This window comes from Nymphalis io, chromosome 14 (genome assembly GCF_905147045.1).
Source record: "Nymphalis io chromosome 14, ilAglIoxx1.1, whole genome shotgun sequence".
Classification (NCBI taxonomy): domain Eukaryota; kingdom Metazoa; phylum Arthropoda; class Insecta; order Lepidoptera; family Nymphalidae; genus Nymphalis; species Nymphalis io.
In genome coordinates, this window is record NC_065901.1 from 10,576,396 (window position 1) to 10,589,414 (window position 13,019).

Below are 13,019 nucleotides of genomic sequence, written 5' to 3' on the forward strand. Positions count from 1 at the left end.
ACCTTCTAAAAAAATGCAAAAGCTATCAATATGCCTTCGTTATTTTTTAATCGCAGACGAGCGAGGGCGGTTGGTCAGCAAAGCCTAAAATAATGGCATCCCGACTTATTCGACAGATGCAACAAAGAGGTTCGTTAGTGGGCCACTCGTGAGTTTCCCGCCATTTTGAATTGCCAATAGCACCTTAGCTGAGTACCAGAAAGTTCGATCAGCTAAATAGATTTTAAACTACATTTTTTCGTTCCTTTATTTTTGTGAGAGTAATGCATTTGGTGTTATATCTTTAGTTTAATCTTTCTAATAAAATATGTTGTGAAAATAATACAAATAATATTAAACATACTATTATAATTTATTTATTATTTATATTATTATTAATTGATGTATAATAATAATATTATATATCAATTAATAAAACAATACAAAACGAGTACGCAGGAACACAAGACGCGACACGACAAGACGTATTACGCGCCACTGGGCAACAAGTAAAGAAATAATTTAAAAAAAAAAACAAAATGGACTATGTACCAGTTGGAGTTCATTTGTAATTATTAAAGTGTTTTACAATGTTTCGTTTTACTTCTAACAATCTTACATGAACAAGGACTCACTAATATCTAGACATATTAATGTCAAGAAGAAACATATATTTTTTTTATATTTCACACTAGATGCTAGCTTCCACGTCTACATAAGATGTATATATCGTAATACAATACAGTAACAGCCTGTGAATGTCCCACTGCTGGGCTAAGGCCTCCTCTCCCATTTTGAGAAAGGTTTTTTGAGCTTATTCCACCACGCTGCTCCAATGCGGGTTGGTGGAATGTATTGGTGGAATTTCAGTGAAATTAGACACATGCAGGTTTCCTCACGATATTTTCCTTCACCATCAAGCACGAGTTGAATTTTAATCACAAACTAAGCACATGAAAATTCAGTGGTAAATGCCCGGGTTTGAACCCACGATCATCGGTTAAGATTCACACGCTCTTACCACTGGGCCATCTCGGCCAATCAGATTAGACTCAAATATCGTAATACATGTAACTATAATTGTTTACACGGCACGTGTTAGTAAAGCTCTAAGGCGGCATTTTCCGACTTCTTAACCATTTATTAATAAATTATACACCTACACCTTCCTTATGAATTAGTCCGTTCAATGGTGAAAACTTTATGAAAATCCGTTATGCAGTTTTTACGTTTATTGCATTCAAACAGACAGTTGCAGCAGAGGACTTTGTTTTATTTTATAATATTCAAATTGAATATGAATTTGCAAATACTATTCTTTATTAGAAGTTTTATTAAGACCTAAATAGGATAAGGATCTTTTATTCATTGTCTCTAAAATATAGCTAAAATTCCATGAAAGAAATACAAACTCCTAAACTCAGTTCGAAACTAACTTTTCCTAATAAATGTACCAGAAACCTTCGCCTGCGAGGTCCACTGGGAGATAAGGAGAAAATTTTAAACAACTGCCGAAATACGATTACGGCATATTTAAAAACATATAAGGACGAGGTTTTATTAGAAAAAAAAAAAACAAATTTTTCCTTCTTCTATTGTTATGTTTACATTTCAACTATGCTAAAAATAAAAATAAAAACATACAAAATGTATACTATATTTATATATAGTAAATAAATAGAGTATTTGTTTAATAAGACTATAGTGTATACTGTGTATACTATCACGTTAATATTACTTACATATTTACCTTTTACCTTTCCACAAACAGGATACAAAAATATGTAAATATCATGAGGCCCGTTTATATTTCGAATTTAACATACGTATGAAAGATAAAATGTATTTACGGAGATAATCACTCCTTACTTACATTAAGCTACCAAAATATAAAGATCAACGTACGAGGGCGAATATTATTATGTAGTTAATGTTTCATTTCAGTTTCTATTCATTTTAGTATCATATTTAAAACATATTTACGAAATAGTATACCACACTACATACTGATAAACAACATCCACTAAATATTATAAACAAAGTCCCTCCAGAAACATGAGGAAGGTTTTGTTGTATAAATTTTATGTTAATCGGGTTGTTGAAGATGTCGGAAAAATCATAACGACTCAGAACTTGCGTCGCGTAAAACAATAGTTACATTATCTAATAAGATATATATACATTTTATTTAAAACCCTATATATGTAGCTAGTAAACTATAAATTTAAAACATATTGTGCATAATCAACAATTCCCTTCATTTACAGAATCTTAATATTTTATAATGATGAATCCAATATAATCTGTAAAAAAACCGTAACAGCCTGTGAATGTCCCACTGCTGGGCTAAACAGCTCCTCTCCTCCTTTTGTGGAGAAGGTTTGAAGCTTATTCCACCACGCTTCTCCAATGTGGGTTGATAGAATACACATGTGGCAGAATTTCAGTGAAATTACGCACATGCAGGTTTTCTCACGATGTTTTCCTTCACCGTAAAGCACGAGATGAATTATAATCACAAATTAAGCACATGAAAATTCAGTGGTGCTTGCCCGGGTTTGAACCCACGATCATCGGTTAAGATTCATGCGTTCTTACCACTGGGCCAACTCTGCTCAAAAATATAATATCAAACGTAAAAACATTTAAGCGAACTAATGTACTAAAGTTTTAACTAAAGACCAAAAAAAACGTACAGAATCACCTCTCACTTCTGAAACAGTCGACATAAATTTTAAAGAGTCGTCCAATAACCGTTGAAGCAGAAAATTCGACTTTGCTGATGTAGTTAAAGCTCCATGGATTTGCTTGAAGTTTGTCGCCGGAATAGATCAGTTTAATGTTGTGGAACGAAAAAATAAATTCCTACAACTTAATGTTTATGGACGAAGATATTTAATAGATTTTAGGTAAATATTTATTTAAAAGGGCATGTACTAAATGTTGGGGATACACATGGTGTATAGTCATTCGCTGGCCATTATTCGGGTTTTTATTTGGGTTTCGATTATATTTCTAGCATGAATTTCTGAATGAAGTAGAATTTGGCAGACTCGTGCGCTTATTTCGTGCCAAATTGGTTGAATTGGTTTTCTGCCATACGTGTGAGTTTATATGACAGTTCTTCTTTGATCCTCTTACGACACCCAAGGATAAAGATAAGTAAGCCCTATTTCACTATTATGGAACCACACGGCAAGTACATATAAGTTAAATGATTAAGTAATTTGAGATTTCAACAATATTAATTCTTTGTGATTTTTTCTTTCTTCACTTTTGACATTTTTTCTGAAAAGTTATATTTAGTAAACTTGTTTTTTTATATTATTTTTACATGATTATTCATAAAAAAACTTAATATAAAAAGGATATTTAGACATTTGTATATTCTTAAATACATATACTAAATAATAATAATGTCCTCTGGACCGATTTCGGCCAGCGCGGCCAAACTCAAGACCGGAAAGAGTTCAGGCGTAAGAAACACGGAAAGAGTTCAGGCGTAAGTTTAAATTGTGTCTGATCCTGCTGGTTTCAGAGATTTCAACATATCAAAGAAATAAATAAATATTAACAATGATTGTTACAAATCACAATTTTTTTGTTTCCTTTACTGCCTAAAGTAATATGTGTAGAATTTGTAACAGAAATAAATAAACCGTAGTATTCTACGTACTTCTTTTTGAAGGTAGAATATATAAATAGTAGTACATACCCAGACAGGCTTGAACAAAGCCAAAACGTAAATAAAGTAAATACTGTTTAATTTCAGTAAATAGTATGCTTTTATTATTATTGCGTTCAATTTCATATGCAAAATTCCTTTGACAATAATAATTCATACTCACGCTCTATTGCTATGCAACCAAGATATATTGCAGGGTGCATATCGCGAGGACAATAGCTATTTGAGTTAACAATCAACGCTCCCACTGAGCGGTGACGCCATTACACATAGCTGTAACTTTGAACTATGTCATAACTACATTTAATGCAAAATTTTAATCATCATTCAAGTTTATATAAAACTGGCTACCGGCTTCGTGCGGGTAGAATAAAAGTTTATATTGAAGGACAAATATATGGAGAAAATCTAGATTTTTTTTTATACAGGAACCTTTCCGAACCACCTGATTGATTAGTAAGCAGGATAATTCAGCAATTTTTCACCGCAATCAGATTTTTTAATGCATAGAGATAAACATAAAAAAAAAACATTTTTATAAAGATAGATAGATTATCGAGATCCTTAATAATCTCATGAATGAAGTTTAAATTTTCATTGTTAATCCCGCCAAACGTTTTTTAATGAAACGTTACATACAACAACGTTGCATCTAAGTTCGAATTTACTTTCACCGCGCCCTAAAATGTTTCAATAAATAATACTTACGGTCTTTCTAATAAACGCTGTCGGGTGAATATTTACACACCGATTCATCTCTTTCCGTCATCAGCAAATAAGCACTCGAAAAAAGGAAACAAAATATTTTTTAACAACCGCTTTATATATAAGGCCGCAGATCCTGAGGTCCTGGACTTACACCCCAGGTCGGGCTGATAAAAAGTTATTGGGTTTTTTTGCCGAAGATTCTCATTAGCAGCCCGGAGTCTAGAAGTTGGAAGTGTGGCATGTGTATCATCATTCTTATTATTGTTTACTTTCAATATATGTCTGTGTGTTGATATAAACACATAGCTGGCTTAAATATGAATTATTTTATTAGAAATAAAATAAAATCCCTAATTGCATACATTTAAATGACGTAAAATTGAAAAGTATAAACACACCGGAATGTATAAAAAAGTAATTTATCAAGCAACTTTTATTTTCCTCAGTTAGAGATTTGAGATCCAAATACAAAATTTTATAATTTATGTACAAAATTCATTAAGTCCACAGTTTTCAAGGTCAAATCTTCAAACGAGGAATATAATAGGGATATATTACCAAGACCACTTCCACACAGTGGTTCTTAATAACAGAATTATAATTAACTTGAAAAGTTTATTGATTAAAATGAAGTGCATTAAAAATTGTATCTCTTTCAGTAAAACAAAGACGTTAATTGAATTGTTATCTATCTCTAATATATATCTATATATCTCTCACTTTTATATTAATTTGAATGAACGTTATGTCAGTTTGAAAACGAGGTGTTAGTCCTTTATGATTTTATTTTCTTTTTTTATTATCTTATTATCTTCAAACCCGGGCAAGAATCACTGGAATTTCATGTGCTTAATTTGTTGCTTATAATTATTTTTACTGGTGGTAGGGCTTTGTGCCAGCTCGTCTAGGTAGGCGCCTTACCTCGGGAACCCCTTAGAGTTTGGAGGCCTGCAGAGGCGGGCCTACCGTCGGGACGTCACGGTAGTATGCGCAAGCGATCCCGTGGCGTCCCCCGAAAAAACGGTGTGGGTACCGGTGGTTTTTTAGTGGGTATTCCGGCGCCTTCAGCGTCGGCGAGCCCCACAAACCTCCCCACTTCATGTGCACGAAGCGCGTAAATGCGTTTTTCCAGCGATAACAAACTGAAACCTGAACACAACAATACCAAGTACTACTACTTGGTATTGTTCTGTTCAGGTTTGAAGGGTGAGTAAGCCAGCGTAATTACAGGCACAAGGGACATAACATATTAGTTCTCAAGGTTGGTGGCGCATTGGCGATGTAAGCAATGGTTAATTTCTTACAATCTATGTCTATGGGCGTTGATGACCACTAACCATCAGGTGGCCCATTTGCTCGTCGTGAGTGGTCACCACCGCCCAAAGACACTGACGATGTAAGAAATGTTAATCATTTCTTATATCGCCCATGCCTAACCTAGGGATCTAAGATGTTATGTCCTTTGTGCCTGTAGTTACACTAGTTCATTCGCCTTTTAAACCACCATCATCATCAACATCGTTTTGTCGTCCACTGCTAGACATAGGCCTCTTCAATTGCACGCCACTGAGCTCGATTTTCAGCTCTCAATCTCCATCCGCTGCCAGCCACCTTACGTATATCGTCACTCCACCTAGCTGGAAGGCGTCCTACTCCAACGGTTATCGGTTCTGCGACATATGTGTCCAGCCCTCTGCCACTTCAGCTTACTAATCCTTTGGGCTATGTCGATAACCTTGGTTCTCTATCAAATCACCACATTTGGGATTCGATCCTTTAGAGAAACTCCGAGCATAGCTGTCTCCATAGTTCGCTGAGTCACTATAAAATGGTGGACCAATCTCACTGTCAGTGTCCACGTCTCGGCTCATAGGTCATAACCGGGAAGACGCTCTCGTTGAAGACTTTTGTCTTCAGGAATTGCGGTATCCGTGGCGAAAAGACTTGACCAAGTTTCCTTTACGCTGCCCAGCCCAGCTGTACTCTTCTACGTGCCTCCCTCTCGAAGTTGTTTCGACCCAACTGCAAAGTTTGCCCAAGTTTTACCTTTCAAACCGGAACGCAATAATACCAAGTATTGATGAGTGAATGGTACCTACCCAGACGGGATTGCATAAAGCCCTAATAAACATATACTTTCTGTCATTTTACCATAGTGTATCATGTCAACTATAATAAATATTTAAAACTCAATATATAACAGAAATAATAATATAGACCAATCAGCATGTATAATCGATTTGATCCTATAATAGCACACTATAGCGTCTTAAAGACAGCTAATCGCCTATCTAACGGTACAACTACCCCTATTCAAGTAGAGTTTGTAAGTAACTCCAATTGTCTAAGGTATAGGGTTCAAATTTCAATGATTATTATAATACATCGTCCATAAAGCGTGTTTCAATTAATCGCAGTAACAATGTATTGGTGACTAGGATATTACGCACGGATCTGCCCCGGGCATTCTATTTAGTCCAATACACAATTATAATGCAAATACTGAATAATTAATTGGAAAAACAATTGTTCATTTGAATACGATAGTATTGTATCATTAATATAAGAGCCGTGACTGTCCAGCAGCTGTACCACCTGAATATTAGTGAAAGATTGGGGGTTCACCCGAACTACCCCGATTTTCACTACTTTTCTTTTGTAAATACATACTTATAATTACACCCAGACAAGTATATACCAACCACGCCAACTGGCCCGTCATATTAACTTGTCAATCTTTTCAATTCTTAAAATATTGCCACAAATGTTGCATGTACATTTCAAACAGATAAACTGTTCGATGTCTTTGTATCCTTGATAGATACGAAGAATTATTAGAATTAAAATGTCTACTGTAAATATAAAATAAAAAATATTATGATCATGTTAATGAAATGCTATAAAATATTTTTGTAGAAAGTCAAACAATAATGTTTTCATTTATTTTTAACACCATTGTAACCCAAATCTCCATATATAAACGGGCCTTGACGACTTCACATACGACGTGAGATAGTCGGATGTCGAGTAATGACTGATATTATTTATTTATTTTTTATTGAACGGTAGGCGGAGCGGAAAGAACATATAGACCACCTGATGGTAAGTGGTCACCAACGCCCATAGACATTAGCATTGTAAGAAATGTTAACCATCGCTTACATAGCACATGCGCCACCAACCTTGGGATCTAAAGTGTTATGACCCTTGTGCCAGTAATTACAACGGCTCACTCACCCTTCAAACTTGAACACAACAATATCAAGTAATGCTGTTTTGCGATAGAATATCTGATGAGTGGGTGGTACCTATCCAATGAGCTAGTACAAAGCCCTACCACCAGTTAATGTTCCACCATAGAGACATGATGGTGAGTGTTGATATGTATATCTAAGATGAGAGGTCTTGCCCAGAAGATAACTATTCAATTTTGTCATAATAATACCCGTATTATATCTTTAAGAATAGTTTTGATAAAAAGTAAAACCCTTATTAGCTGAGGGGACTGACGATACTGAAGGGGTTTTAAATCATATGACTTCTATGTACACTTGTAACTTTTTGGGTAAACGTAAAAGCTTATAAAATTGTAATTAAAAATAAATCATCAATTAAGTTTTGATGCGATTGATACCCAAAATGTCTTATTTGATCGTTATTGTCTATAATATAATGTTTAAAATGAAGAGTTTAACCTATAACGGCGAATCTCAATAATTAGTTCACCACAAAGAAGATAGTGCACAAGTGTGTGCAAAAACACAGAAGCGCTCGGTATTTTCTCACTTTCATAATCCATAATTAAGAAATGAATGAAATGTTAGCAAACGTACTCTTACGTAAACAGACAGATATCGTTTTAGAAATAGATACACAGTAAAATATCCATGAGTACAATTATAACGATACGACATATTACAATTATTTTGAAATAAGAAGTATCCGGTGATACAAACGGGCTTTACTAGATAATATAATCTACAAGCCGAACGCGTGCTAAACTGTAGATAAGACCACGTGTAATTTACTGCGTTATGCTGCCTCTGGCCGCGTATAACATGATTACACTGTGTTTATATTAACCGCCTATACTGATAAATGCTGTTCCATTGATTAACCAGACAAGTCTATGTTCATACTTTGACACGTATGTGAGCGATTTTAGGAAACACTGCGGTAATACTTGGGTAGTTTTTTTTTATAATACAGGTAGGCGGACGAGCATATGGGCCACCTGATGTTAAGTGGTCACCAACGCCCATCGACATTGGCGTTGTAAGAAATGTTAACCTAAGCTTACATCGCCAATGCACCACCAACCTTGGGAACTGAGATGTTATATCCCTTGTGCCTGTATTGACACTGGCTTACTCACCCTTCAAACGAGAACACAACAATACTAAGTACTGCTGTTTTGCGGTAGAATATCTGATGAGTGGGTGGTACTTGCCCGGACGAGCTTGCACAAAGCTCTACCACCAGTAAAACCACAGCAATGTTTTAAAAGTTTTATATTCATAATATTTAAACGTAGCAATTTTTTTTCACAATAAGGAATCAAACAACTATACTTAATTATTGTTAAGTTCATATTTGAAGGGCGAGCCAGTATAACTACAAGCACAAGGATATACCATCCTAGTTCACAAGAACGGTAGCACTTTGGAGATGTTATGGTAAATATTTCTTACAGCGCCGATGTTGATAGACGGTAGCAATTAAAATAAAAATCGAACATTTATCGAGAAAATTTTACAGAAGGAATTAGAAAAATATAGGTTGTCTACTTTCTCTTTAGCCCAACTATAAAGTTGCCAGGTACAAACAGGTGAACAGGCGTCATTAGTATACCCTTATCAGTTATTTAATAAAAAAATTATGAAATGAAAGGTTATTTTATCCTTTTATCAACAGCATATTTTAATTTTATTTTTATTGATTTTCATAAATAACAAATGATCATTTATCAAAAAAAAATTAATTAAAGTTATTATTAATTAACAGTGTTGGCCCGTGATTTAGCTAGACATTTGCGATTTATCAGTGTAAATATTATCTAACATATAAGCTTTGTCATCATCAAGTAACAGATCAGGGTATATAATATAATAACATAATATATAATATATCCTGGGACATTTTTCACACACGGCCATCTGATCCCAAATTAAGCTTGTACAAAGCTTGTGCTATGGGAACCACAAAATTAATATACTACATTTCTTTTGTAAATACATACTTATACAGATAATTACACCCAGACTCAGGACATACAGATATGTTCATGCACACAAATGTCTGTCCTGGGTGGGAATCGAACCCACAACCTTCAGCGTGAAAGGCAAGTGTTCTACCAACCACGCCAACCGGCTCGTCGTATATATTTCTAATAACGTATATATACGATCATATAGTCAATGCTTTGGTTGGGCAGCAGATCATCAAAACCTCTATATCATTTGCTCATGTAGCAGACATAATAACATGTAGTTAAATTATAACATAAATGAAAATGGCCCTTTGGGTCTTGACCTCTTCTCATGATAATATGTTGAATAAATAATTCTTATGTAAATTTAACTCCACATGTTTCACATCGCCTAACATTGTTTTCGTTCACCCAATGAGGAAGGATTTATATTTTGTTCTACCAACCACGCCAACCGGCTCGTCGTATATATTTCTAATAACGTATATATACGATCATATAGTCAATGCTTTGGTTGGGCAGCAGATCATCAAAACCTCTATATCATTTGCTCATGTAGCAGACATAATAACATGTAGTTAAATTATAACATAAATGAAAATGGCCCTTTGGGTCTTGACCTCTTCTCATGATAATATGTTGAATAAATAATTCTTATGTAAATTTAACTCCACATGTTTCACATCGCCTAACATTGTTTTCGTTCACCCAATGAGGAAGGATTTATATTTTGCGTATACCTACTTTTCCTTTTTGCTTTCTAAGTAGAACACGAAATATTACTGCAACTGGATATCCAAATTATTCAAATGAGGCTGCTGCAAGCATTTTTGAATCGTCATTTTAAAATATAAACTAAACATGAAGCTTCAGAATGAGATTATATTGAGAAAAACTGGCAAGAAATCCAATAAATACTTTTTCCGTCAATCATAAATTTGTAATAATCATAGCAAATTATATATATATTAATAAGAATTATTATTATTAGACCTCCAGACCGATTTTGGCCACGGCGGCCAATCTCAAGAGAGATTAACAAACTATGCAGGAGATATTATAATGCACATATGTGTACTATAGTGCAAACAGGTGCACTCTCTATTCCCTAACTCGCATAATCCGATGGGACGGCAATCCGACACGACCGGAAAGAGTTCAGGCGCAGGACCAACGGCTTTACGTGCCTTCCGAGGCACGGGAGTGTACACACTTATAACTTCCAGACTCCGGGCTGCTACTTAAAAAATTCTGACAGAAAAACCCAATAACTTTTTATTGGCCTGGTAATTGAACCGAGGACCTCCGGGTCTGCGGCCTTACTTTAAGCCACTAGACCAACGAGTAACTCCAAGTTCTTCAATCATTATATATATATTAAACGTTGAACAAAATAAATGCCTTGATTTTTTTACTTATTTATAACATTTGCTTTAAAAATATTTATCGGTAAATATGAAATGATCTGCGGGATTTCTTTATTCTATTTTGCAACAATACATTGGTAATAGGAGATCTATTAAATATTGCGCAAAATTATTCATGAAACTAATTTTAATTTATTGGAAATATATATATAAAACTTGCAACCCTGGTTATTATTTGTAAAAAAAAGAATATAAGTGACACAAAAGAACTACTACATAACATCACATTTACAAAATTACATTTAAATATTACTACCACTATTTTAATTAAAAAATGGCCCAAAGACAAAATATACACTGTATTGTTACTTAAAACAAATATAAGAAATATAGTCAAAATAAAATTGCTAAAAAATCAATCTTTTTCAACGTCATTTAATAAAATGTTTGCAAAATCAAATGATACCATTCAAAATAAAAAGTGAACACTATTATAAAAAATAATAATAATAAAAAGTTAAATGTTATGAAGATGATGATTAAATTAAATATACTTAAGTATTTAAATATCATGGCCGTAGATCCTACACAAGAAAATGCAACTCCAACACCAAATAATTGGTATTACTTTCTCATTCCGGTTCTTCTCAGTTATTAATTGAAGATTTAAGTATACCTGTAAAGGCATTTTAACTATATAATATTAGGTCCTTCGTTTTGAAAACAGTCATTCATTTGTTTTTTCCTCATATTTTTTTTTTGGCGTCGCTTATTACCACACAATGGAAAACATGAAATATCGGTATATTTACGAGTACGAATTCTACCATGGCACCAGTGCTGCAGAAACAGCTCGAAGGATTAATGATGTGTACGGCGCTGGTGTCGCAAAAGAAAGCTTTTGGTTCTTTTTTTGGAACGTTTTTGGTTTCAACGTTTTCGTTCCGGAAATTTCGACCTTCAGAACCAACCCCGTGGACGGCCGGAGATCAAAATGGAAAATGAAGAATTAAAGGCTATTGTGGAAGCGGATCCATCACAAGGCACATCAGAGATAGCTGCAGGCTTCGGGGTAAGTGATAAAACTGTATTAATCCACTTGAAGCAAATCGGGAAAGTAAAAAAACTTGAACAATGGGTACCACATGAATTGAGTGAATCGAACTTGCAAACACGCGTCGACTGCTGTGTTACTTTGCTCAACCGACACAATTATGAAGGGATTTTAAATCGAATCATTACTTGTAATGAAAAGTGGATACTGTACGATAATCGGAAGCGCTCGTCGCAATGGCTGAACCCTGGAGACCCAGCCAAATCCTGTCCTAAACGAAAATTGACTCAGAAAAAGCTACTTGTGAGTGTTTGGTGGACTAGCGCCGGTATCGTTCATTACAGCTTTCTAAAATCTCGGCCAAACGATTACGGCAGATATCTATTGTCAGCAACTGCAAACCATGAAGGAAGAACTAGCTACTAAACAACCGAGATTGGTCAATCGCTCTAGGCCGCTACTGCTTCACGACAACGCAAGACCACACATTGCACAACAAACAACCACAAAGTTAGATGAGCTGCAATTAGAATGTCTGCGACATCCACCGTACTCCTCGGACCTTGCTCCAACAGATTACCATTTTTTCCGGAATTTGGACAACTTCTTACAAGGAAAAAAATTCAACTCCGATGCGGCAGTCCAAACCGCCTTCAATGAGTTTATTGATTCTCGCCCCCATGGTTTTTTAAGTAAAGGGATCAATGAACTACCTATGAGATGGCAAAAGCGTATAGATAACAACGGTGCATACTTTGATTAATTAAATACATTTTACAAAAAAAAAATTGACTTTATATTCCTCCCGTACAAAACTCCAATTTCATATGTAAGGACCTAATGTATGCATTTTTTTCTTCTTTCTTTCTTATTATGTTTGAGGACTTATCGTTTTATTCGTTGTTACTGTATAGTGTATGTATTTATATTATATACTTGTAATTTTATATGTATTGATAATATAATTTATTTATTGATATATAATATGTTATTTTTATATTTACATTTATTTATTAG